The sequence below is a fragment of the Mus caroli genome, unplaced genomic scaffold (assembly GCF_978045245.1).
Source record: "Mus caroli unplaced genomic scaffold, Mus_caroli_1 scaffold_6, whole genome shotgun sequence".
NCBI classification, from domain to species: Eukaryota; Metazoa; Chordata; class Mammalia; order Rodentia; family Muridae; genus Mus; species Mus caroli.
Window position 1 is genome coordinate 78,818,719 of NW_028227261.1, and position 23,007 is coordinate 78,841,725.

At 38.7% G+C, this 23,007-nt stretch overlaps 1 protein-coding gene and 1 pseudogene across 23 annotated transcripts in view; one reads left to right on the forward strand and one right to left on the reverse strand.

The window, feature by feature from the left end:
- Positions 1 to 23,007, forward strand: part of Ptprd (protein tyrosine phosphatase receptor type D) — a 2,287,128-nt gene that overhangs the window by 1,368,772 nt on the left and 895,349 nt on the right. The window lies entirely within an intron of this gene.
- Positions 1,243 to 22,372, reverse strand: LOC110293345 (developmentally-regulated GTP-binding protein 1 pseudogene; annotated as a pseudogene).

Consider the following 23,007-nt stretch of genomic DNA (forward strand, 5'->3'; position numbering starts at 1 on the left):
TTCTTGCAAGTTCACATAAGAATAACACTTCTTATAAACAGAATTCTGGGGCCTTTCTAGCCCAGAGTTCTAAACCCTTCTATATTCTTCCCATGAACATATATCCTTTTCCCACTCTAACTAATCACTTTCCTCATCAACTATTTTAATAGGTCTATTTTAAATATTATCTTTATTTTGTTATATTTGATATATTTTAATATTTTACTCACTTCCTAAAAGAGAATAGGGACCATAAACTATTTTCCTTCTTCTGGTAGGTTCTAGGAAGGTTATCTCTAGCCAAAACACAAAAGAGTACAAAAAGAACATATTCATATGCGTCCCCTACATGTAACACAGACAAATAAGCCTAGGATGAATCTTCAGGGAATTTTATATTGTGGCAAGGGTTTTAGCTGGCCCTCTAGTAAGGATGTTGTCAGCAGTTCTTTTAAGTTCTGCTGGTTGTGGAGATTAATCTTTCCATAGCAAGGCTCAGAACAACAGATTGCAAAAGGGAACCATGACCCTAGAATCCACTGTGGATAATTATTCTGAAAGTTCCCAACCTCAGATCTAGCCCTGACCTTCCATTTTCCAATTCCTCATCCCCCGTGTATATTTGGACATGTGTCACTAGATCTGTATGTGCTGCTTGTACTTGTTCTTTGCCTCTGTTCCTCCTGTTTGTTTTGTCCTATTCTAAATTTTAAATAGTATTATATTTTATTTTACCATTTTTCCTTCAATGTCTGTTTGTTTCAAAAGAGAAATGGAAAGGATATGGCTCCAGATGGGAGGAAAGGGGAGGAGGAACTGGGAAGAGTTGGTGGAGAGAAAAGCATAGTCATAATATATTGTATGGAAAATACACATTGCTTCTTTTTTTCCAAATGGGCCAGCCCACTGTTTTTTTTTTTTAATACAGTTTAATAGAAATGACAGCAAGGTAAGAAAGGTGATATTGCTGAGGTGTTACTGCTAAGCCCAGCCCTTGGGAGATGAGGGATAACAAATAAAGAACTTTAGGTAAATCTTAGCTACAAAGAGATGTTCCAGTTTGGAAGTCTCTGTATCCATCCCTGTACCCCAATCCAGTGCCTGCCAAGGACAGAAGAGTTTAATAGGTTATGTGGACATAAGGAATTCTGCTGTGACTAGTCATCAGATGGGAGACAGGATTTCACTTTTTACAAATCAAAAGGACATCTTTCAATGTATGTTCTTTACAGTCTAAGAATTACGTTTCACTGAGAGATCTCAGACCAAAACATATTTAAATTTTTGCTAAGATTTTTGTGAATTTTCATGCAGAAATATTCCACCGTGATTTGAGAGTAAGGTTGATGAACTGTCTGGTAACTGGCCTTTGAGTTTTGTGTAAATTTTTACTAGTATGAAATAGTTCCCGATCCTATCCAGCAGGCCATCAAAGCCCCAGTGGTGATAGGCAGAAATGTGTTTGTAGTGAAGCACCTTATAGATAATATCCAATTCCTCAGTGGAGACCTGAACAATCGTATTTAGTACATAGACACAGGAACTATGAACTCTGTTTCCTTCTGCCACATCAACAAGGTCATTTGGCTACAGCATCATTATGTAAACTCATGTCAGCATTATGATTTTTGTATTCAGCCAAAATGTTCTTTGCTGTTCCAAGCATCTAGTTCACTCTGAGGGTATGTGGCTGTGAGATTAATGCCTCCTTTGTCTTTCTTCTTAAAGCCAATGTTGGGAGGTTTGCTGTTCAAGTGAATTCCAAAGCCTTCCAACTCATTTTCAGTTATCTTACTTGCCATGGGTTTTAGGACAGCCAGAATAATCAAGGTCAAATTACATTACAAATTACATGGGTTGCCACTACAATGGCTTGGTGACCTCTGCCCTTTCTATCAATGACATCTTCAATAATACCTGAACAATCCAGGCACCTTTATATCTGATGACATCATACACAGTGGTCAAAGCAGTGAATTCCTAGGCTGCCACGTGAGAATTCACTCCTGCTAGGTTATTTAGCAGAGTTGACTTCCCCACATATGAAAACCCAAAAATCCAATTTGATCAATGCCTGTGGTGTCCCTATCACAACCTTCTCCTGGCCTACCAGTATGGCCACCTTATGGAGTTCTCTTCAACCTTGGCAAGGCAAAACTTAAAGAGCCCAAGATGATGTGTTGTAAACTTGTTCTTCTGAGTCTGTGACATCTCAGCTTCACTTCCAGGGGGCTTCCCTGAGGTCCCGCTGATAGTGGAGAGGTCTCATGACTGATCCCCCTCACATGCTGACCTTGACACAGGCCTTGACATCAGGCTTCCCTGAGGTCCCGCTGATGGTGGAGAGGTCTCATGACTGATCCCCCTCACATGCTGACCTTGACACAGGCCATTGCTACAGTGCCAAATACATATCAATAAAAGCCAAAAGATAATATAAAGCAGTCGTTCTCACCCTATGGGTTGCAATTCTTTTGGAGACAGAAAACCCTTTCATGGTGGTTGTATTTAAGACGATGATGACAACAACAGGTGGACCCATGGAAGATATATAAATAAATAAATGGGATTAAAAATAGGATAGTGTCATAGAAGTATACAAGGAAATAAAGCACAGTAGGCTCTGGCTTGGCTGTTTTGTTGTGCTTCTTTGGCCAGTAATATGCATGTTTCTATTTTTGTTTTCATTTCTGATTTGGCTATTCCTTTAATTTTGCTGTTTTTAAAATTCCCCTTTCCACAAGGCATAGTACTTTAAAGCTTCTTAGTTAATCCATGAGAAAAGCCTAATTTTCTAATATTGAAATGCAAATCATGTCTCTGGTTTAGCATAAATTAGAAAGTCTTTAAATAAACTAAAGAAAAATGAAAATCACCCCCTCCTGTTGTGGAGTGGACAACGTGTACTGTCGTAAATGTTAACCTTTGGCCCGTTGGGGGTATGTGTTCAAATCAGAGGCATTGAGAAGCCTGGCTAGTGGCAGAATGTTTGCATCCCCCCTCTGACCCAATTATAACAGTGTGTGGTCCAACTGACTGACTTACACCCTCCAGAGCTTTGCTCAGAGGCTGAGGGAAGTAGGACATGCATTAGTATTTGCATGCACAGCATTCAACCAGCACCTGCACTCCTGCACAGGTGAGCTGCTCTAGCTCGGGGTCTGCAAGCTCCATCAGGACCAGAGCAGAATGGGTCAAGGCAGCAGTGCAGCAAAGGGGAAAAAACGGGCTTCCCCATTTTGTGTTATGGCCAGTACATTTGAGCTTATAGCATACTATTGTTTTACATGTTGTCTTCCTTCATTTTCTAATACTGTAACAGCATACTACAAATCAGCAGTCTACTCCGATTTGGTTCATACTGATAGAGGCTGGGAAGGTCTGTAGAGAGTTTCAGTTTGTGAATCTTTATGCTGCATCATATCATAAATAAGGAGAGGGGAGGGGAGTAGAGAGGAGAAAAAAATACAGCTAAATCCGCGTATTAATTTATTCATTCCTGGTTTAACATAAATTAACTTATGAAGGAAACATCTTCATTTCTTAATCACTTCTTAAAGGCTTGAACTCCAACACTGCTACAGTGGCAATTACATTTCAGGGTGAGTTTCAGAATGTCAATTCAAAGCAGGGTAAATGTCAGTTCAGTGTTTTTATAAACTGTTAGGATTTGAATAGGAAATGTCCTTTGAAGACACAACTGTTGGACACCTGGTCCCCAGGAGAGGGCACTGTTTTGGAAGAAACTCTGACATAGCTTTAAAAAGTAAGTCTAATAGCTTAAAGAAGTGGGAAGGGAGAGGGGCTAGGAGGTTTTCAGAGGGGAAACCGGGAAAGGAGATAACATTTGAAATGTAAATACAGAAAATATCTAATAAAAAAAGAATAGAAAAGAAAAAATGTAGTTATAAACTGAAACTAAAGAAGAAGGAAGACCAAAGTGTGGTTACTTTGATCCTTCTTAGGAAGGGGAACAAAATACTCATGGAAGGAGTTACAGAGACAAAGTGTGGAGCAGAGACTGAAGGAATGACCATCTAGAGACTTCCCCACCTGAGGATCCATCCCATATACAATCACCAAATCCATACACTATTGTGGTTGCCAAGTGCTTGCTTACAGGAACCTGATAGAGCTCTCTCCAGAGAGGCTCTGCCAGTGTCTGACAAATACAGAAGTAGATGCTCACAGCCATTCATTGGACTGAGCACAGGGTCCCCAATGGGGGAGCTAGAGAAAGGACCCAAGGAGCTGAAGTAGTTTGTAGCCCTGTAAGAGGAACAACAATATAAACTAACCAGTATCCCCAGAGCTTCTAGGGACTAAACCACCAAACAAAGAGTACACATGGTGGGACTCATGGCTCCAGCTGCATATGTAGCAGACGATGGCCTAATTGGTCATCAGTGGGAGGAGAGGACTTTAGTCCTCTGAAGACTCTATGCCCCAGTGTATGGGGATGCCAGGGCCAGGAAGCAGAAGTGGGTGGGTTGGTGAGCAGGGGGAGGGGATAGGGGCGTTTGGGAGGGGAAACCAGGAAAGGGAATAACATTTAAAATGTAAGTAAAGAAAATATTCAATAAAAAAATTTACAATGTTACAAAAAGAGTTTTCTCAATTTTGTTTTCACTTTTGGTCTTTTTTTTTTACTTAATATAATTGAAATATAACTATATGCAAAATTTAAAAAGTAGCAAAAAAAAGTGCTTATAAAGGTGCTGACTGTACCTGGTGTGGTTTCTTCTGGTCTCTGTATCCTGTCTTCCACAAGATAGCAATGATGCACTACCTCAGCCTGGACTCACATGTGAGAGAGTCCAGGAATGTGGACTGAAGTGTCTGCAACTATGAGCCAAAACCAGTCATTTGTCCTTTAACCTCCTGATGCTCATGGTGATGAACACCTGTAGCATATCATGCCCAAATGTTGGAACTGTCGTGTAGAGAAGTTATAAAACAAAACTGTGACACTAAAAATAATTTTTCTTGTATGGCTTTTAGTCCTCATTCAACTAATACTGCATACTGAATATTTAGAGAAATTTTTTAAAATATGTTTTTCATTCTACTTTCACCTCATTCATTAAAACCAAACTTTCCCAAAAGTCTAAAGTACAATTATTTTGTGCCTATGAATGCTGACATTTAAAACAATATTTGATTCTTTCCTTTTAAGACCAGATCACCTTTTTACCATGATAAGGTCTGTGCAAGACAGTGCCGTCACACAAAGCCTCTGTAAAGGGCTGACTAAGGCTGCTTATTTGTGACAGAAACAAGAATGAAGGTGAAATGGAAGTCTAATCAAACATACACAAACAATGCAGAATTGAAAAACTAGAAATTGATTCTAAACAATCAGGCCAATTTATGCAATTCTAGAAAGAGGGATAGGGTAAGGGGGATATGGGTAAAGACACTGAGGCATGCTTGCAGAAACTAAAAGAAACAGAGGATGGTTAACATAATGTTATATGTTATAATGAATAGACTTTTAAAATTTTGCCAAGACATTATGTTTTTAAAACTAACTCAGCCATCAGCATTTAGAATCAGGAGATTTACCATCTTGCTTTCTGATGCTTTGGTAAAGCATACCCACCCATCTTTCTGATTACAGTAGAATTGTTACTCAGTACTGGCCATTTACCCATTCTACTTCTGACTACTTCACTAATGTTCATCTGCATTGTCCCTAAGAACAATTCATTTTGTGATCTGTGGTGGAACTGTGCCTTTTTGCTATGCCCAAAGAAATGTTAGCCTTTTAAGGACCTTAAGAGAGGGCACATTACCAGACCATATTCTTTGGCTTCTTATTATGCGACTGTAGTATACATAGTGCAAAGGATTGTTTTATGTAGTCTCAGAAGCCACAGCATAACTTCTAAAGGACCTTTAGTAGTCAGAGATGACACACTATATGACATTCACTATGACTCTGCTGTAGAAGGAAGTTTTATGACTAGTGTGGCCACAAGATGGATGTTAGCCCAAATCTGTCCTTAACACTGCTTTTTACTTGTTTCTCTAACAATAAAAATAATTGAGCCAGTATGTAAATCACTTTTCACAAGATAACTGCTAGTGTTATGAAATCAATCTTTGATGATGAAAAAAAAATTACCCTGAGACCTGTTCACGCATCTATTCACTAAACAGACTTATACAACACATCAATTCAAAATCTTTTAGGTAAAAAGAAAGAAAGAAATAGAATATTGAGTATAGATTCTCTTCTTAAGAGCTGTCATTAATAAGAGATCAAAATGTGGGGCATAAATACTTATAATCCAAAGCTGAGATTAGATACCATTCTCAACTTTTTTTTAATTTATTTTTTTACACTCCAGATCTTATTTCCCCCATCCACCCTCCAATTGTTCCACATCCCATACCTCCTCCCCACTCCTTACCCCCTACCCCACTTGTACTCTAAACTCCCTGCGACCTCCAGTAACTTTAGGGTTAGGTACATCATCTCTGAATGAATACAGACCCAGCAGTCCTCTGCTATATGTGTGTTAGGGGCCTCATATCAGCTGGTGTATGCTGCCTGTTTGGCGGTCCAGTGTTTGAGAGATCTTGAGGAGTCCAGATTAATTGAAACTGCTTGCCCTCCTACAGCCTTCCCTAATTCAACAACAGGGGTCAGCTGCTTCTGTCCATTGGGTGCAAATATCTGCATCTAACACTTTCAGCTGCTTGTTGGGTCTCTCAGAGGGCAGTCATGAAAGGTCCCCATAGCCTCAGTAAGTATCAGACCTTGGGACCTCCCCTGAGCTAGATCCCACTTTGGGTCTGTCTCTGGACCTTCTTTTCCTCAGGATCCTCTCCATTTCCATCCCTGTAATTCTTTCAGACAGGGACGATTATGGGTCAGAGTTGTGACTATGGAATGTCCCCCCTCCCTCATATGATGCCCTGCCTTCCTGCTGGAGGTGGGCTCTATAAGTTCCCTCTCCCTACTGTCTGGCATTTCATCTAAGGTCCCTCCCTTTGAGTCCTGAGAGTCTCCTAGGTCTCTTGTACATTCTGGAGAACCCACACAACATTCTACCTTCCGAGGTTGCCTGTTTATAATTTGTATGCTGGCCCTCAGGGCTTCAGTCCTTTTCCCTCATCCAATACCAGATCAGGTGCCCCTCTCCCCTGACTCCTTTATCCCCCCATTAACTTTTCCTCCCAGGTCCCTTCCTCTCTCCCCACTTGTGACTGCTTTCTTCTCCCTCCCAAGTGGAACTGAGTAGTCTTCACTTGGGAACTTAAGCTTGTTGATCTTTTTTTGTTCTGTGGACTGTATTTTGGGTATTATGTACTTTGGGGGGGGGTAATATCCACTTATTAGTAAGTATATACCATGCACGACCTTTTGGGTCTAATTTACCTTACTCAGAATATTTTCTAGTTCTATCATTTACCTTCAAACTCAGGGTGTCCTCCTTCTTAATAGCTGAGTACAGAGATTATTGCATTTTGTAAATAAGCCAAATTTCTGTATCCATTCTCCTATCATGGGACATCTGGGTTGTTTTCAGCTTCTGGCTATCACAAACAAGGGCACTATTAACACAGTGGTATATATGCCTATGTCTCAAGATGGGGCATCTTTGGGTGTATACCCAAAGGTGATATTGCTATGTATTCAGGTAGTTCTATTTCCAATTTTCTGAGCACTCTCCAGATTGATTTCTAGAGTTGTTGTACCAGCAATGGAGGAGTGTTCCTCTTTCTCCACATTCTGTCCATCATGTGTTGTCATCTGAGGTTTTGATCTTAGAAATTCTGATTGGTGTAAGGTGGAATCTCAAGGTCATTTTGATTTGCTTTTCTCTGATTAGTAAGAACTTTGAACATTTCTTTTTTTGTTTGTTTTGTTTTGTTTTGTTTTTTGAGACAGGGTTTCTCTGTATAGCCCTGGCTGTCCTGGAACTCACTTTGTAGACCAGGCTGGCCTCGAATTCAGAAATCTGCCTGCCTCTGCCTCCCGAGTGCTGGGATTAAAGGCGTGCGCCACCATGGCCCGGCGAACATTTCTTTAGGTGTTTCTCACCCATTCAAGATTCCTCAGTTGCAGATGATATGATAGTATACATAAGCAACTCCAAAAATTCCAGAGAACTTCTCCAGCTGATAAACAAGTTCAGCAAAGTGGTCAGATATAAAATTAACTCAAATAAATCAGTAGCCTCCCTTTATACAAATGCTAAACAGGCTGAGAAAGAAATTAGGGAAAGAACTCCCTTCATAATAGCCACAAATAATATAAAATACCTTGGGATAACTCTAACAAAACAAGTGAAAAGCCTGTATGACAAGAACTTCAAGTCTCTCAAGAAAGAAATTGAAGAAGATCTCAGAAAATGGAAAGATCTCCCATGGTAATGGATTTGCAGAATTAACATAGTAAAAATGGCCATCCAACCAAAGGCAATCTATAGATTCAATGCAACCCCCATCAAAATTCCAACACAATTCTTCAAAGACATGGAAAGAGCAATTCTCAAATTCATCTGGAAAGGAAAAAAAACAAAACAAAACAATAACAAAAAAGAGAATAGCAAAAACAATTCTTTTTTTATTAGATATTTTCTTTATTTATATTTCAAATGCTATCCTGAAAGATCCCTATGCCCTCCCCCTGCCCTGCTCCAACTACCCACCCACTCCCACTTCTTGGCCCTGGCATTCCCCTGTACTGGGGCATATAAAGTTTGCAAGAACAAGGGGCTTCTCTTCCCAGTGATGGGCAACAAGGCCATCTTCTGCTACATATGCAGCTAGAGACACGAGCTCTGGGGGTACTGGCTAGTTCATATTGTTGTTCCACCTATAGGTTTGCAAACCCCTTCAGCTCCTTGGGTGCTTTCTCTAGCTCCTCCATTGGGGGCCCTGTGTTCCATCCTATAGATGACTGTGAGCATCCACTTCTGTAATTGCCAGGCACCGGCATAGCCTCACTTGAGACAGCTATATCAAGGTCCTTTCATCAAAATCTTGCTGGCATATGCAATAGTGTCTGGGTTTTGTGGCTGATTATGGGATGGATTCCTGGGTGGGGTAGTCTCTGGATGGTCCATCCTTTCATCTTAGCCCCGAACAATGTCTCTGTAACTCCTTCCATGGGTGTTTTGTTCCCTATTCTAAGTAGGAATGAAGTATCCACACTTTGATCTTCATTCTTCTTGATTTTCTTGTCTTTTGCAAATTGTATCTTGAGTATTCTAAGTTAGAAGAATGCAAATTGATCCATTCTTATCTCCTTTCACAAAGCTCAAGTCTAAGTGAATCAAAGAACTCCACATAAAACCAGAGACACTGAAATTAATAGAGAAGGAAGTAGGAAAAAGCCTCAAAGATATGGGCACTGGGGAAATTTTCCTAAATAGAACAGCAATGGCTTGTGCTATAAGATCAAGAATTAACAAATGGTACCTCATGAAATTGCAAACTTTCTGTAAGGCAAAAGACACTATCAATAAGATAAAAAGGCCACCAACAGATTGGGAAAGGATTTTTACCAATCCTAAATCTGATAGGGGACTAATATCCAATATGTACAAAGAGCTTAAGAAGCTGGACTCCAGAAATTCAAATAACCCCATTATTAATGGGGTACAGAGCTAAACAAAGAATTCTCAAGTGAGGAATACCAAAGGGCTGAGAAGCACCTGAGAAAATTGTTGGGAACAAAATAAAGGGGGGGGGGCGCTGGGGAAGAATGGAAGGAAAAATATGCCCACTGCCCCGTCAGAGTTTCCCTATTCTCTGGTCAGTCAGGAGTGGGAGGGCTGCTATCTACCCTATCCACTCATCCCTGGGTGAGCATTCCTCTATCCCACTCTTCAGAGGGTGGTCAAGAGGCAGCCCTGCCTGGGGACCACCCTGGAGCTACTTTGCTAAAGCCACCAGGGTTGTGGGAGAGAGGGAAAAGGGAAGAAGTTCCCAACACTGACCAGAGTGTGCAGCAGGAACTTGAAGGAGCAGAGACTCTATATGGTTTAAGAGCTTTATTATAGAAATGCAGGGGGAAGAGATAAGGTAGGAGAGAGAGAGAGAGAGAGAGAGAGAGAGAGAGAGAGAGAGAGGGGAGGGGAGGGGAGGGGAGGGGAGGGGAGGGGAGGGGAGGGGAGGGGAGGAGAGGAGAGGAGGGGAGGGGAGGGGAGGGGAGGGGAGGGGAGGGGAGGGGAGGGGAGGGGAGGGGAGGGGAGGGGAGGGGAGGAGAGGGGAGGAGAGGGGAGGAGAGGAGAGGAGAGGAGAGGAGAGGAGAGGAGAGGAGAGGAGAGGAGAGGAGAGGAGAGGAGAGGAGAGGAGAGGAGAGGAGAGGAGAGGAGAGGAGAGGAGAGGACAAAGAGAAAGGGAAGAGGAGAAAGAAGTGAGAGGTGAGAGAACAAAGGAATAAGAGAGCAAGGTGGGGGCTGAGCACCCCTTTTTAAGGTCTTCACTGTTGCTAGGTAACTGGGGAGGAGTTTAGCCTGAAGGTCAGAAGCTTGGGCCATTGCTTACATGACTATTGACCATGCTTCTCTTGTGGGGGATGTGGGAGGTAGTACCTTAGGCAGGGGCCCGAGTTCCAGGAGCATGAGGGAACGCCTACCCTGTCATGTAGGTGAATTATGACCATCGGGGTTCAGACCTCAGTTCAAATGAAGACCAGCCTGCAATTCCCCACAGAAAATGTTCAACATCCTTAATCATCAGGGAAATGCAAATCAAAACAACCTTGAGATTCCACCTCACTCCAGTCAGAATTGCTAAAATCAAAAATTCAGGTGACAACAGATGCTGGCGAGGATGTGGAGAAGGAAGAACACTCCTCCATTTCTAGTGTGATTGCAAGCTTGTACAAACACTCTGGAAATCAGTCTGTCGGTTCCTCAGAAAATTGGACATAGTACTACTGGAAGATCCAGCAATACCTCTCCTGGGCTTATACTCAGAAGATATTCCAACTGATAATAAGGACACATGCTCCACTATGTTCATAGCAGCCTTATTTATAATAGCCAGAAGCTGGAAAAAAAACAGATGTCCCTCAACAGAAGAATGGATACAGAAAATGTGGTACATTTACACTTCATCTTCACATTTAAAAACAGTGAATTTATGAACTTCTTGGGCAAATGGATGTATCTGGAGGATATCATCCTTAGTGAGGTAACCCAATCACAAAAGAAGTCACTTGATATGCACTCACTGATAAGTGGATATTAGCGAAAACAATTCTTAACAATAAAAGAACAGCTGGGAGAATCACCATCCCTAACCTCAAGCTTTACAACAGAGCAATAGTGATAAAAAAAAAACTGCATGGTATTGGTACAGAGACAAACAGGTTGATCAGTGGAATACAATTGAATACCCAGAAATAAAAACCACATACTTTATCTTTGACAATAAAGCCAAAAATATACAATGGAAAAAAGAAAGCATATTCAATAAATGGTGCTGGTCTAACTTGCTGTCTGTATATAGAAAAATGAAAATAGACCCATATTTGTCACCTTCTACAAGGTTCAAGTCCATGTGGATCATGGCCCTTAACGTAAAAACAGATACACTGAATCTAATAGAAGAGATAATGGCAAAGAGCCTTGAACTCGTTGGCACAGGGGGAAATTTCCTAAACAGAACTCCAGTGGCTCATGTTCTAAGATCAAGAATTGATAAATGGCCGGGCGTGGTGGCACACGCCTTTAATCCCAGCACTCGGGAGGCAGAGGCAGGCGGATTTCTGAGTTTGAGGCCAGCCTGGTCTACAAAGTGAGCTCCAAGACAGCCAGGGCTATACAGAGAAACCCTGTCTCGTAAAACCAAAAAAAAAAAAAAAAAAAAAAAAAAATTGATAAATGGGACCTCATGAAACTGGAAAGCTTCTGTGAGGCAAAGGACATAATCAATAAGACAAATTGGCAACCAACATGTTCGGGGGAAAAAAAAAAACTTCACCAACCCCACATCTGTTAGAGGGCTAATATCAAAAATATATAAAGAACTCAAGAAGCTAATCACCAAAAAAACAAACAACTGTATCAAAAAAATGGGGTATAGAACTAAACTGAGATTTTTACAAGTGAGGAACCTCGAATGGCTGAGAAGCACCTAAAGAAATATTCAAAGCCTTTATTTTTTAGAGAAATGCAAATCAAAACATTCTCAAATTTCAATGTGTACAAAATTGCCATGAGGATTGGTAAGAATTGAAATGCTCTCTTTGACTATGACTAGGTAGATCCAGAATGTGTCTCTGTCACCAAAGATGGATTTCATGCCACTGGAAGATGAGTAGATGTGACTTCTTAGAAGAGCTAGAATGAGTCTAAGAAGAGATAGCATTTGTGCCATGCCTTGATTTGGAAAGGACCTGGTCTTGTACATCACAGTGAGGGTCATATGAGAGGAAATAGAAGTAATAGCAGATGCATAAAGCTACACAAATGGAATTGTGAAGATGAAGTGACATATAAAAAGCACCTTGCATCATGTATTTTTTCATTAAGAACTGTGCTTTTGTGGTGTGAAGTTGTATTTTACCACATATTAACCTTTACACCATGGATAAGTAACTCTCATTATGAGCTTCACTGGAATAAAGCTGTTATATTTAGCAAAACTGTATTAAATTTACATATGAGCTAAGTGGGTATCACAAGCTCAAAAGTAATAGTTCTTGTATAACACTTGATAATTCTTTATATATATATATTTTTTATTACATCTTTTCCTCAATTACATTTCCAATGCTATCCCAAAAGTCCCCCATACCCTCCCACCTACTTCCCTACTCACCCATTCCCATTTTTTTGGCCCTGGAGTTCCCCTGTACTGGGGCATATAAAGTTTGCATGTCCAATGGGCCTCTCTTTCCAGTGATGGCCGTCTAGGCCATCTTTCGATACATATGCAGCTAGAGTCAAGAGCTCCGGGGTACTGGTTAGTTCATATTGTTGTTCCACCCATAGGGTTGTGTGTCCCTTCAGCTCCTTGGGTACTTTCTCCAGCTCCTCCATTGGGGGCCCTGTGATCCATTCACTAGCTGACTGTGAGCATCCACTTCTGTGTTTGCCAGGCCCCGGCATAGTCTCACAAGAGACAGCTATATCTGGGTCCTTTCAGCAAAATCTTGCTAGTGAATGCAATGGTGTCAGCGTTTGGATCCTGATCATGGGATGGATCTCTGGATATGGCAGTCTCTAGATGGTCCATAGCATGTAATATAGAGACACTTGTTGAGTTTTACACAAGCTTATTTGTTTGATTTATTTCAGGGATTGACTATGTAGAAGTTGATGGCTTGAATGTGAGATACTCTACTATAAGTCTGAGTGCTAGAACTCCTGGAAGGTCCCACAATTCCTAAATCAATTTTTAATGTTTCCTTTTTGTCACCATCTCCACTCTCCTTTCCATGGTATAAATTCAGAAGAGCACTTTATGTGCTGAGGAATTTAGTTTTTCAGTTTAGCAGACAAAAGGCTCTCCTGGTATTTTTTTCTACAGAACAATGCTTTTATACTGCACAATAGCTTACAGATAAAAAGCTTTATTGCAGGAACAATATGTTTGTTTTAAATGTGAAGTAGAAACGTAAAGAGAATGACATTATGAGAAGTGGAGCTAGACCTTTGACCAGCACACATTACGTTGTGCCACCAGTTTCACAGACAAAGACAGGTAAAATGAGAGTGAACAAGAAGAATGATGAGGAAGGATGCAAGGCCAGAGTCGCACAAAAATGAAGTATTCCATAGCATTTTACAGAAATGACAAGTAGAACTGTTACCTAGAAAAACCATAAAGTTACACATATATTCCTAAGTAAACCCATCACATGGAGGACTACAGTGCAGCAAGGTCAATTATTTAAACATATTATGCAGTATTTAGAAAGTCTTTGTGGTTTAATAACAATTATATCATTTGTCTTTACAAATATGGTTGTCTATATAAATACACACACAAACACACACAGTTGTCTTAGACATTTACTCTCTTATTAATGACATCATTTCCTGAGGCTCTGCCAGTACAATCCTCACTATGTCTGAAATCTCCTTCTCAGCCACTCTAGACCCAAGGTAATAATTTGTGAGAGTGTATGTTCTACTTTGGTTCATCCAAATAAGTTGAACATGTAAAGCTAGGTTGAGTCTATTCTCACTTGAAAAGGTGTTTGGTTAGTAGTAAGGTGATAGAATTTGTGTGTGTGTGTGTGTGTGTGTGTGTGTGTGTGTGTGTGTGTGTGGTGTACTCAAGTACAACTAATTAACACACACAATAAAAGTTTCTTCCTTGAACTCATTTCCTCAGAAGTAATAATAGGGATCACATATAAGCCAAGTGACCAGACAACAAAACCTTGTGCTTTCCTGTGCTTCTAACTCATAGGACACTAATCCCAGGACAATAATTAAAGGGATACAGATTTCCAGGCTTCAGTTTAATTGGAAGATTAAGCAAATGTGAGGTTTACATTTTTGTGCATAGTATAAAAAGATAAAAATATGTTTGCCTTAGCTTCCAAGAGTAATTATTTGTGACTAGATTGCTTTAAATTAGAATATTCAACAAAGATAGTGATCTCAGGCAAAATTTCTCAGATTGTAATACTTGTTGAGAGAGTGGATACAGTCTAGTTCTATTCTTATCTTGAGCCAGCAGATGATAGCAGATAAGTGTGAAAACAGTTTCTCTGTGCCCTATTCTCAGGCCAGGCATGTGGTTATTCCATAGAAATGCTTCATCCCTACAGATAACTGCTTGTGGTTCGACAATTTAATCTAGTTATGCTGCTACCTTTAGTTCCTTCTATGTTCTGAGAGTGACCTGGTCTATCCTCAAAGGCAGCCCCCACTTCTGATAACTAAAGCAAGCCTGGCCTACTAACTACATTGTAACTGACTTTAAATTCAGAGTTTCCCTTTCTTCATTTCACTATTCTGCTTCAGAGGCTCAGGAACCTCAGACACATTTTCTTTTCATATTTCTCATATAGGATCATGTATTCCCTGCTGTATTGAATGGGTTGCACCTAGGAACAAACATGGGAGAGGTGCTCAGAATGAGGTTGGGGCCAAGCATGCATCACTTCCATCTTGTTCCCATTTGTGTCAATTCCTAGTACTTCACATGTGCACCAACTTATAGAATCTGGCAGCTTATAGAATCTGGTTTAATAATTCTTACTGAAATTAATCTTAATTATTCTACCTTATTTATCCTGTATCAATCCTCTAATCCCTGGCTCTCTCTGAAAAACTAGCCTCATTTTGAAGCAATCCTCCCTTAACCTTTTCCTCAGTAGTATAAACTCAATTTGCAATGGGTAATTTTATTTGTCAGCCTAATGAGATCTAGAGTTACTTGGAAGATGGACATGAACATGCCTATTAGGAATTATCATGAGGGGGTTAACTGAGGGGGGAAGACAGTACCACTGTGGGTTACACTAGGACCTGTGCTGAGATTCTGAACTGTATAAAAATGAGAAAGTTAGCTCAGCCCAAGGATTCACTATTCTCATTCTTTCCAAATATGAATGCAATGTGGCCAGCTGCTTTGGGCTCTTGCTTCCTTAACTGTGCCATGATGGACCAGACCTTGACAATGTGAGCCAAAATAAATGCTTTGTCCTTAAGATGCTTATGTAATGGCATTTTATCACAACCCCAGGAAAAGTAACTAAGAGAAGTTTACTTCACAGGAGCTCCACGAATTCCAAGAGTTTTTTTTTTTTGTTTTTTTTTTTTTTAAAGCTTGTGTCAGGAATTTAGAAAAAAAATTGCCAATATTATGTTTACTATCTTAGCTTTTTTATTCTTTTGTTGAAGCACCATTATGAAAAGCAATGTGGAGAGGGGAATATTTATTATACTTCCACTTCCACATCACTGTTCATCATTGTAGGAAGTCATGACCAGAACTCAAGTAGAGTAGAAACCTGGAGATAGGATCTGATGTAGAGGCTGGGGGCTGGGGTGGGGGAACAGGGGATGGTGGTGGTGTTGGGGCTGGAGAGGTGCTGATTACTAGCTTGTAGCTTGCTCAGTCTGCATTCTTATGAAACCTAGGACCATAGGCCCAGGTATAGCACCACCCAAAATGGGCTTGGCCCTCCCCCATCAATCACTAGTTTAAAAAATGCTCCACAGAATGACTGAAGCACTATCTAATGGAGGCATTTTCTCAGTTGATATTCCATTCTCTCACACGATTCTAGACTATTTTAAGTTGATATAAAATTGGTCAGCAAAAATACATAATATATTATGGCTTAAACTATGGTATGATTTGCAAATAATATACTGTTTGACTTTTTCCCCCCAATGGGTTTTATGTCCTTGTATTCAACCAACCACAGAATATCCAAAAAGTTTTTCCACACGTGTTGAGCATGTATATTATTTGAGTTTGTGTGTGTGTGTGTGTGTGTGTGTGTGTGTGTGTGTGTGTGTGTGTAGTGTATAAACAGCTGACCACATTGCATCAATCACAGTCAGGAAGAATGAGAGTGGTGGATTATTGTGATATATATATATATATACATATATATATATAAATTCACATTAAAGAATGATGAGTACACTTTTCCTATGCCTTCTATCAACTCTTGTCTGTAATTTGTCTGTTATATGTATCTGAATATTGCCAACCTGAATATTGCCTGGTAAATATTGTCTGTGAATCTGTCTGTGTATAAGAAAAACCTTTTGCTCTATATTTGTGGAACAAATAAAAAAGCACCATACTAAAAAGAGTGAGGGACATTTTGCAGAAATATTTAACAGAATTTTATAAGGGATTAAGTCGCTAACTTCAGTTCACTCCAACTGACCCAGATAACAAACAAGCAATATCAAAAAGTCAAATGCTGCTTCCAGCATTTATGGTGGATATTTGTTTTATTGAGTTCTTTTCAACCTTTTTCTTGATTTCAAAATAAAATAGGGCACATAAACACACACACACACACACACACATTGGTCTATGGGTCATCATCATGGAAGTGTACATAATGTAAGATTGTATTTATCCATTATCTTGGAATTCAGAAGTTGACATGGCAGATCAGTGGCAAGCAAAATTGGTTGTAACATTGTTTTCTTTAAGACAATTTAAACAAATCGGCTGATTACATAGTAGGTTAAGTCTTAGGTGACTTCAGTGTGTATTATTAACTTTGCTGTGTGGTTTAGAGACTTGGTAGGATGTACGAGGTATTTTTTTAATCTATTGTCACAGATTGCATTACTTGGGATACGATAATAAGCTAGAGATAATATATTTAGGAGAATATCAATTACATACAAGTCCTATTATAGTCTGTAATAGTTTAAGAGTTTGGTTATCCAAGATGTCCTGGAGGAAGTTACCCATCGATACCAACAAATAATTGTATTGCTATTATTTAAATATTATTTGATTTTTAATATACAAGGATGATTTTCTTTTTATTGGTTATTATATTTATTTACATTTCAAATGTTATCCCCCTTCTCAGTTTCCTCTCCACAATCCCCCTTTCCCTCTCGCCTCTCCATCTATGAGAGTGCTCAAGGATGATTTTCAATAAGCTGAAAGAAATTTCAAAAATTTATAGTTTATAAAGACTAGCATTTCAAGTCTTTATAAATTCTATTTATCTAAATATAATGCCTCTGGCACTAGTATTCTTGATCAAATATGTTGTATCAGTATTCAAACAATATGAGTTTCCTTCTCCAGTCTCATTATGATCCCTATTTCTCAGCATTGTCAAGACACCTACTTTGCCTTCCTTGGAAGGCTTTCTCTTCATCCAACAAGTACAAGTCACACATACATCATTCTCTTTAGTCCACTGACATTCATCTTGCTAACTGAGCACTATTTTCTGGGAAAATTGTTTCTGTGATGTCCAATTTTGATATGACAATAAACTTGAGTATTTACCAACCATTACAGTAAGAAGCAAGCATGCATTTCTCTCCTCATTCTGACAAACACAGAAATATTGCATGATCTAAGTTTGGCCACACAGATGCCACGCCATGGGCTTTCAGTCTGGGGTGAAAGATGCATTGAAAGAAGGAACTCTTGGAGGTTTTATCACATCACAGTATAGCAGCCAGACATTCTATGAGTCACTCACGACTTCCTCGTCTCACATGTTCTTTAGGTCCCCATCGATTCTCAAAGTTCCTAGTGATCTTCTAATAATTTCTTTTTCTTTAAGACAATTAGAGATAGCTGTAAATGATGACACATAACTACAGTCTAAGTATTACAGAGGCTGATGGTGAAGGACCACTTTAAATTTGAGGTTACCTTTACTCTCCATAATTCAAGAGGAACCTAGAACACAGTTAGAAACTTTCTCAAAAGAAAACAAACAAAACAAATTTGAGACCATGTTTACCTCCAAACTCTTTGTGGATAGAATACTTTTTTATTTGATTGAATACCTTAGCAAGTAAAATTATAGTACTTTCAACTTGAATAGAATTATTTCCAATGTCTATATTTAGAATATGGCAGCAAAATGTGCACATTGTGTAGGAACAATTGTGTAGGATACATGTGTTACAGGGAATCAAAAGGTCAAAAGATGCTTACATTTCATTTCTAACCTTGACAGCCTTATTGTAAAGATATCTCCATCTAGAAAAATATAACCAAATATCAATCTTGAATCTATAAGTAAAAGCCATCTACCTTTCAAAAACTTTCAACTACTATTAGTAGGGCATGTCACTTACAAAGACTTGTATTGTGAGGCTGAGAAACTATGAATAAGATAAATTTAGAAAAGTAGGAGATGGAGAAATAAAAGAAAGTCAACACCTATGATTCTGAGTCAAATATTTGACTATGTATTTCTCTATCTTCATTTGTATCACAATGAAATGCCTAAAGCAAAACAATATCATTAAGAAAAGGGGGTTAATTTAATCAAAATAATAGATATTGAAAGCTAATATCAAGCACTGCTGTAGAACTGGCCTCTACTTAAAGTCTTCTTGGAAAGGCAATTTTGTAGAAGATAACATACTGCCATTGAAACACATAGATAAATCTCATGAGACTGTAGGGGAATCTCATAAGAATTGTATTAATTCCTTCTGAAGCTTGCTACCTCTGAAAACTGCAGACACTAGTTCTACATCACTAAACAGTAGCCCAAGCTTCCAGTGCTCAAACTCTTTAGGAAAAAACAACTTTAGGTCTCAGAAATATATAGTGTGGATTTTACATTTAATCTTTGTAATAATGCTATAATGTAATTGTTCATTCACTTATAGAAACCATGACCAAGAAATGTTTTCCAATATAATGTGTTTAGACCATGTCAGAAAAGATGCAAATATGTTAAACAAATGTACTGTAAAAATGTATTATATAGAAAGTATACATATTAGTAGTAAACTATATGCATGTATGTATATTTATGATTATACTTATATAGTTACATAGAGCCATAATATATACAATTAATGCAAGTTTATATGTACACACACACGGCCGCAACACATAGACACTACACAAAAATGTACAATAATGCATTTACAGTTACATTAGTATATGCAATACATTTACATGCACATGTATTTGCATTTCAGTAATACACTAAGAGTTAGTTATAAAGTATTCTAAGTTTAAATCCTTTTCTCAAGCTAGAAAGATGGCACAGCATTTAAGAGTACTTGCTCCTTTTGCAGAAGAACCAGTTTTGTTCCCAGGACCCATGTGGTGGTGCAGACTTCTAGATCCAAGGAATCTAATGCTCTCTTCTGGTCTTTGTGAGCACCAGTCACACACATAATGCTCACACATAAACACACACTTATATACATAAAAAATAACAAAATCTTAGAGTTTTGTCTTTATCTTTTCTGATTCAGAGTTACGTTTTTATGTAGAAAATTGGTCATACCTTATTTAGTTTGACTAAATAGTAAAAACAGTTCTTGCTTATGGAATTATATGCAGCAACTATTTTATATGAGCTAATAATACACTATGAATATAGACATTATACACGACTATGCAGGAAAACAAATTCAAATATACATTTATAGCTAAAGCACTTTATTTTGTAGTCTATAATGTCAAGCATTTTCAACTAAGACAACAAATTGACTCAATTTGTTGAGTCTGAATTTTGTCACCTCACAACCAGAAATGTTTTTTAAAATGGCATATTGGTGGTTAAACTTCATTAAATTATAATTATGGCCAAAATATTATCTTATAATTTCACTGCATCAGGAATTTAAAAACAACTAACTCGGTTGATTCGAACTCTAGGCTCCACATCATGCTACAATTAGATGTTTGCTTGGACTGCAGCCATCTAAAGGTTTGAGGAGAGCAGATAGAACATCTTCAGAGATGGCTCCTTTGCATGCTTGTAGACAGAAGATGTCACTTCTTTTCTGGCTATTGATTTCAGACTTTACTTTTGTACCATGTGTGCTTTTGCATTAGTGACTGAGCTTTCCCATCGGAAAGTAATTTGACAGAGAAAGAGTGATCGCAAGAGAAGCTGTGGTATATTTTGATGTCCTATTCAACTGCATATTTCCTGGTTGTTATTTATTAACTAGAAACCAAGCCCTTTTTTCAGCTTCTGCATTCTCCATCTATTTGAAGGAAGGAATACAACAGAGAATATGGACATAATGTGTTTTAAAACACATCTGTCACAAACAGCAATGTGCCGATTCAGTCAGTTTATATGTGTGTGCTACGGATCCAGATAGGGGTTGTGCTCATAATTTTCATCTCAAAGAGAAAAAAAAACCTAAAAGAATAATCCTAAACATCTACATGATACAATAATACTGTTCCCCCAGAGAATAGGAGCCAGGACCTTTGAAAGCTGTGACACACATGAAAATAGTAACAGAAAAGCACATTTCCAGAACCTAATAAGTATGTAAGGAAGATTGACACATGATCACAATTGTTCTGAAATGGTAGCAGAAAAGGCAATAACTTTGGTCAAGCTACTTCACCACATTTAGAAGCTTCATTTCCTTTAAAAGGTAGATAATATCAGCTTCCTCTTCTACTTCAGAGAAGTAGGAGGAAAAAGATATTATAATGCAACTACTTTAGAAACAAAATTCTGTAGTGACTTGAATTATAGTAAGTATTTATGAGGCCATCATTTTGTTGGTTGTGAAATGAAGTCTTCCTCTCCTATCTTTAAAACAATATTTAAGTATATGTATTTTAATTCTCATATTTTACTTTGAGTGCAACATATGCCTTTTGCTCACTAACCACTTACTAATTGCCTAAAATATGACATAAATGTTAAAAAGCAAGACATAGTTGCAACATGGACAAATAAAGTTTCTTCTCCATCCTAGAACTGCTATGTGAACAAAGCCTTTATCTCATTCCAAGAACTCATCTACGGCCTGAGATCTCATCCCATTAGTGAGGGAAAATGCCTTCTAACAGTATAATAATCTCCTGAAGCATTCTGAGACCATTTTTATTAACCCTTCCCTATGGATTTCATCCTTGGCCCCTTTCCCAGCTGTCATCATTCTATTTATATCAGTAAGAGAAAAGTATTTATGAACAAAACAATACTAGAATTAAGATAAATGTGAGTCTTCTAAGATAGCTAGGGATTCCAAAAGACATCTTATTAAATATGCATTTACTTAAGTCATGTTTACGTTAATGCTTTTTCATTTTTCTCCTTGATTATGATTTTTAAATTTTTATGTACATTGGTGTTTTTGCTTGCATGTGTGAGCAAGGCAGATTCCATGGAACAGGAGTTACAGACACTTGTGAGCTTCCATGTTCTCCTCTAGAGAACAGTCAGTACTCTGAACCAGTGAGACATCTCTCCAGCCCTGCCTTTACTTTTTTATCCAAGCCATAGCTTTGATCTTAGGCCACACAGGAATCTTTTCAAATGTGCTTTTTGCACAGAAGATGACTGTTGCCGTCTAGATTTCTCTCAAGATGCTTTAGTCTCAACACCGAGCTGCCAAGGCACATAACCTGACGAGCCTTCTTTCATTATGGTAATTATCTTGAAAGAACAGTCACTGAAATTCAAGTACTTTATTGGAGTGGTAAGGTCAACTCACTTTAGATGTAAGCAAGTTTGATGTTCTTGGCCTATCACTCCCTCAGTAAGGAGAGAATCCAGGAGTCTCACAACAAGGAACATATATTTTCCTCAGAAACAAACCTCCAACATAGAAGGAAATGCAAGACAGACTGCCTCAACCTCTAGGGATGGGATGTAGAAATGCCAGCACAAACCGCAGAGAAGCAGCACACTGGGACTTCCTTCATTAGCCACACCTCTTTGCTTGTCATCTGCATTAAGTGTGTAAAGGGTAGCTGCTTTCCCATGAATCCCTTTCATTCTTATCATCTTTGTACAAAACGGGTTTGAAGTCCAGGATTTTTAAAATTTCCCATCTAGTAGCAGGAAGATTGTTCTTCCGTGTACGATTCTGAAGCAGTAGTGCCTGGGGGAGATTTGATTTGTAGGAAACAGCACATTTGGTGCAGAACAAAGACAACATTGAGTGAAGTAGGATGAGGTGGGTGGACTGTGTGGAGAGGAGATACAGTTATTGGGTATATAAACCACATTCCGGGCCAAGCTGCAGGCCTAGGAGTAGTCAGCCAACAGACACACGCACACACAAAACAGACACAGACACACACACACAAACAAACAAACAGACACACACACACACACACACGCATATGCACAAACAAGAGTTGTAGGGGGACCTTTGTTGAGTTTTGTTCTTGCATTTTTTGTCTTATTGTTTTTGTTTTGAATTTACTTGTTTGTATTGATTTGTTTTGATTTTACTTGTTTGTTTTTTGATTCAGAGATAGAAAAACAACATAATGTGGGTAGGATAATTGAGGGAATTTGAGAGAAATTGGAGGAGGAAAAATAAAACATCATCAAAATGTATTGGATAATTAATTGGTGTGTTCTTCCCTAAGAAACTCTCTTTTTTAACTCTTAACATTTCTTAGATGTCTGTA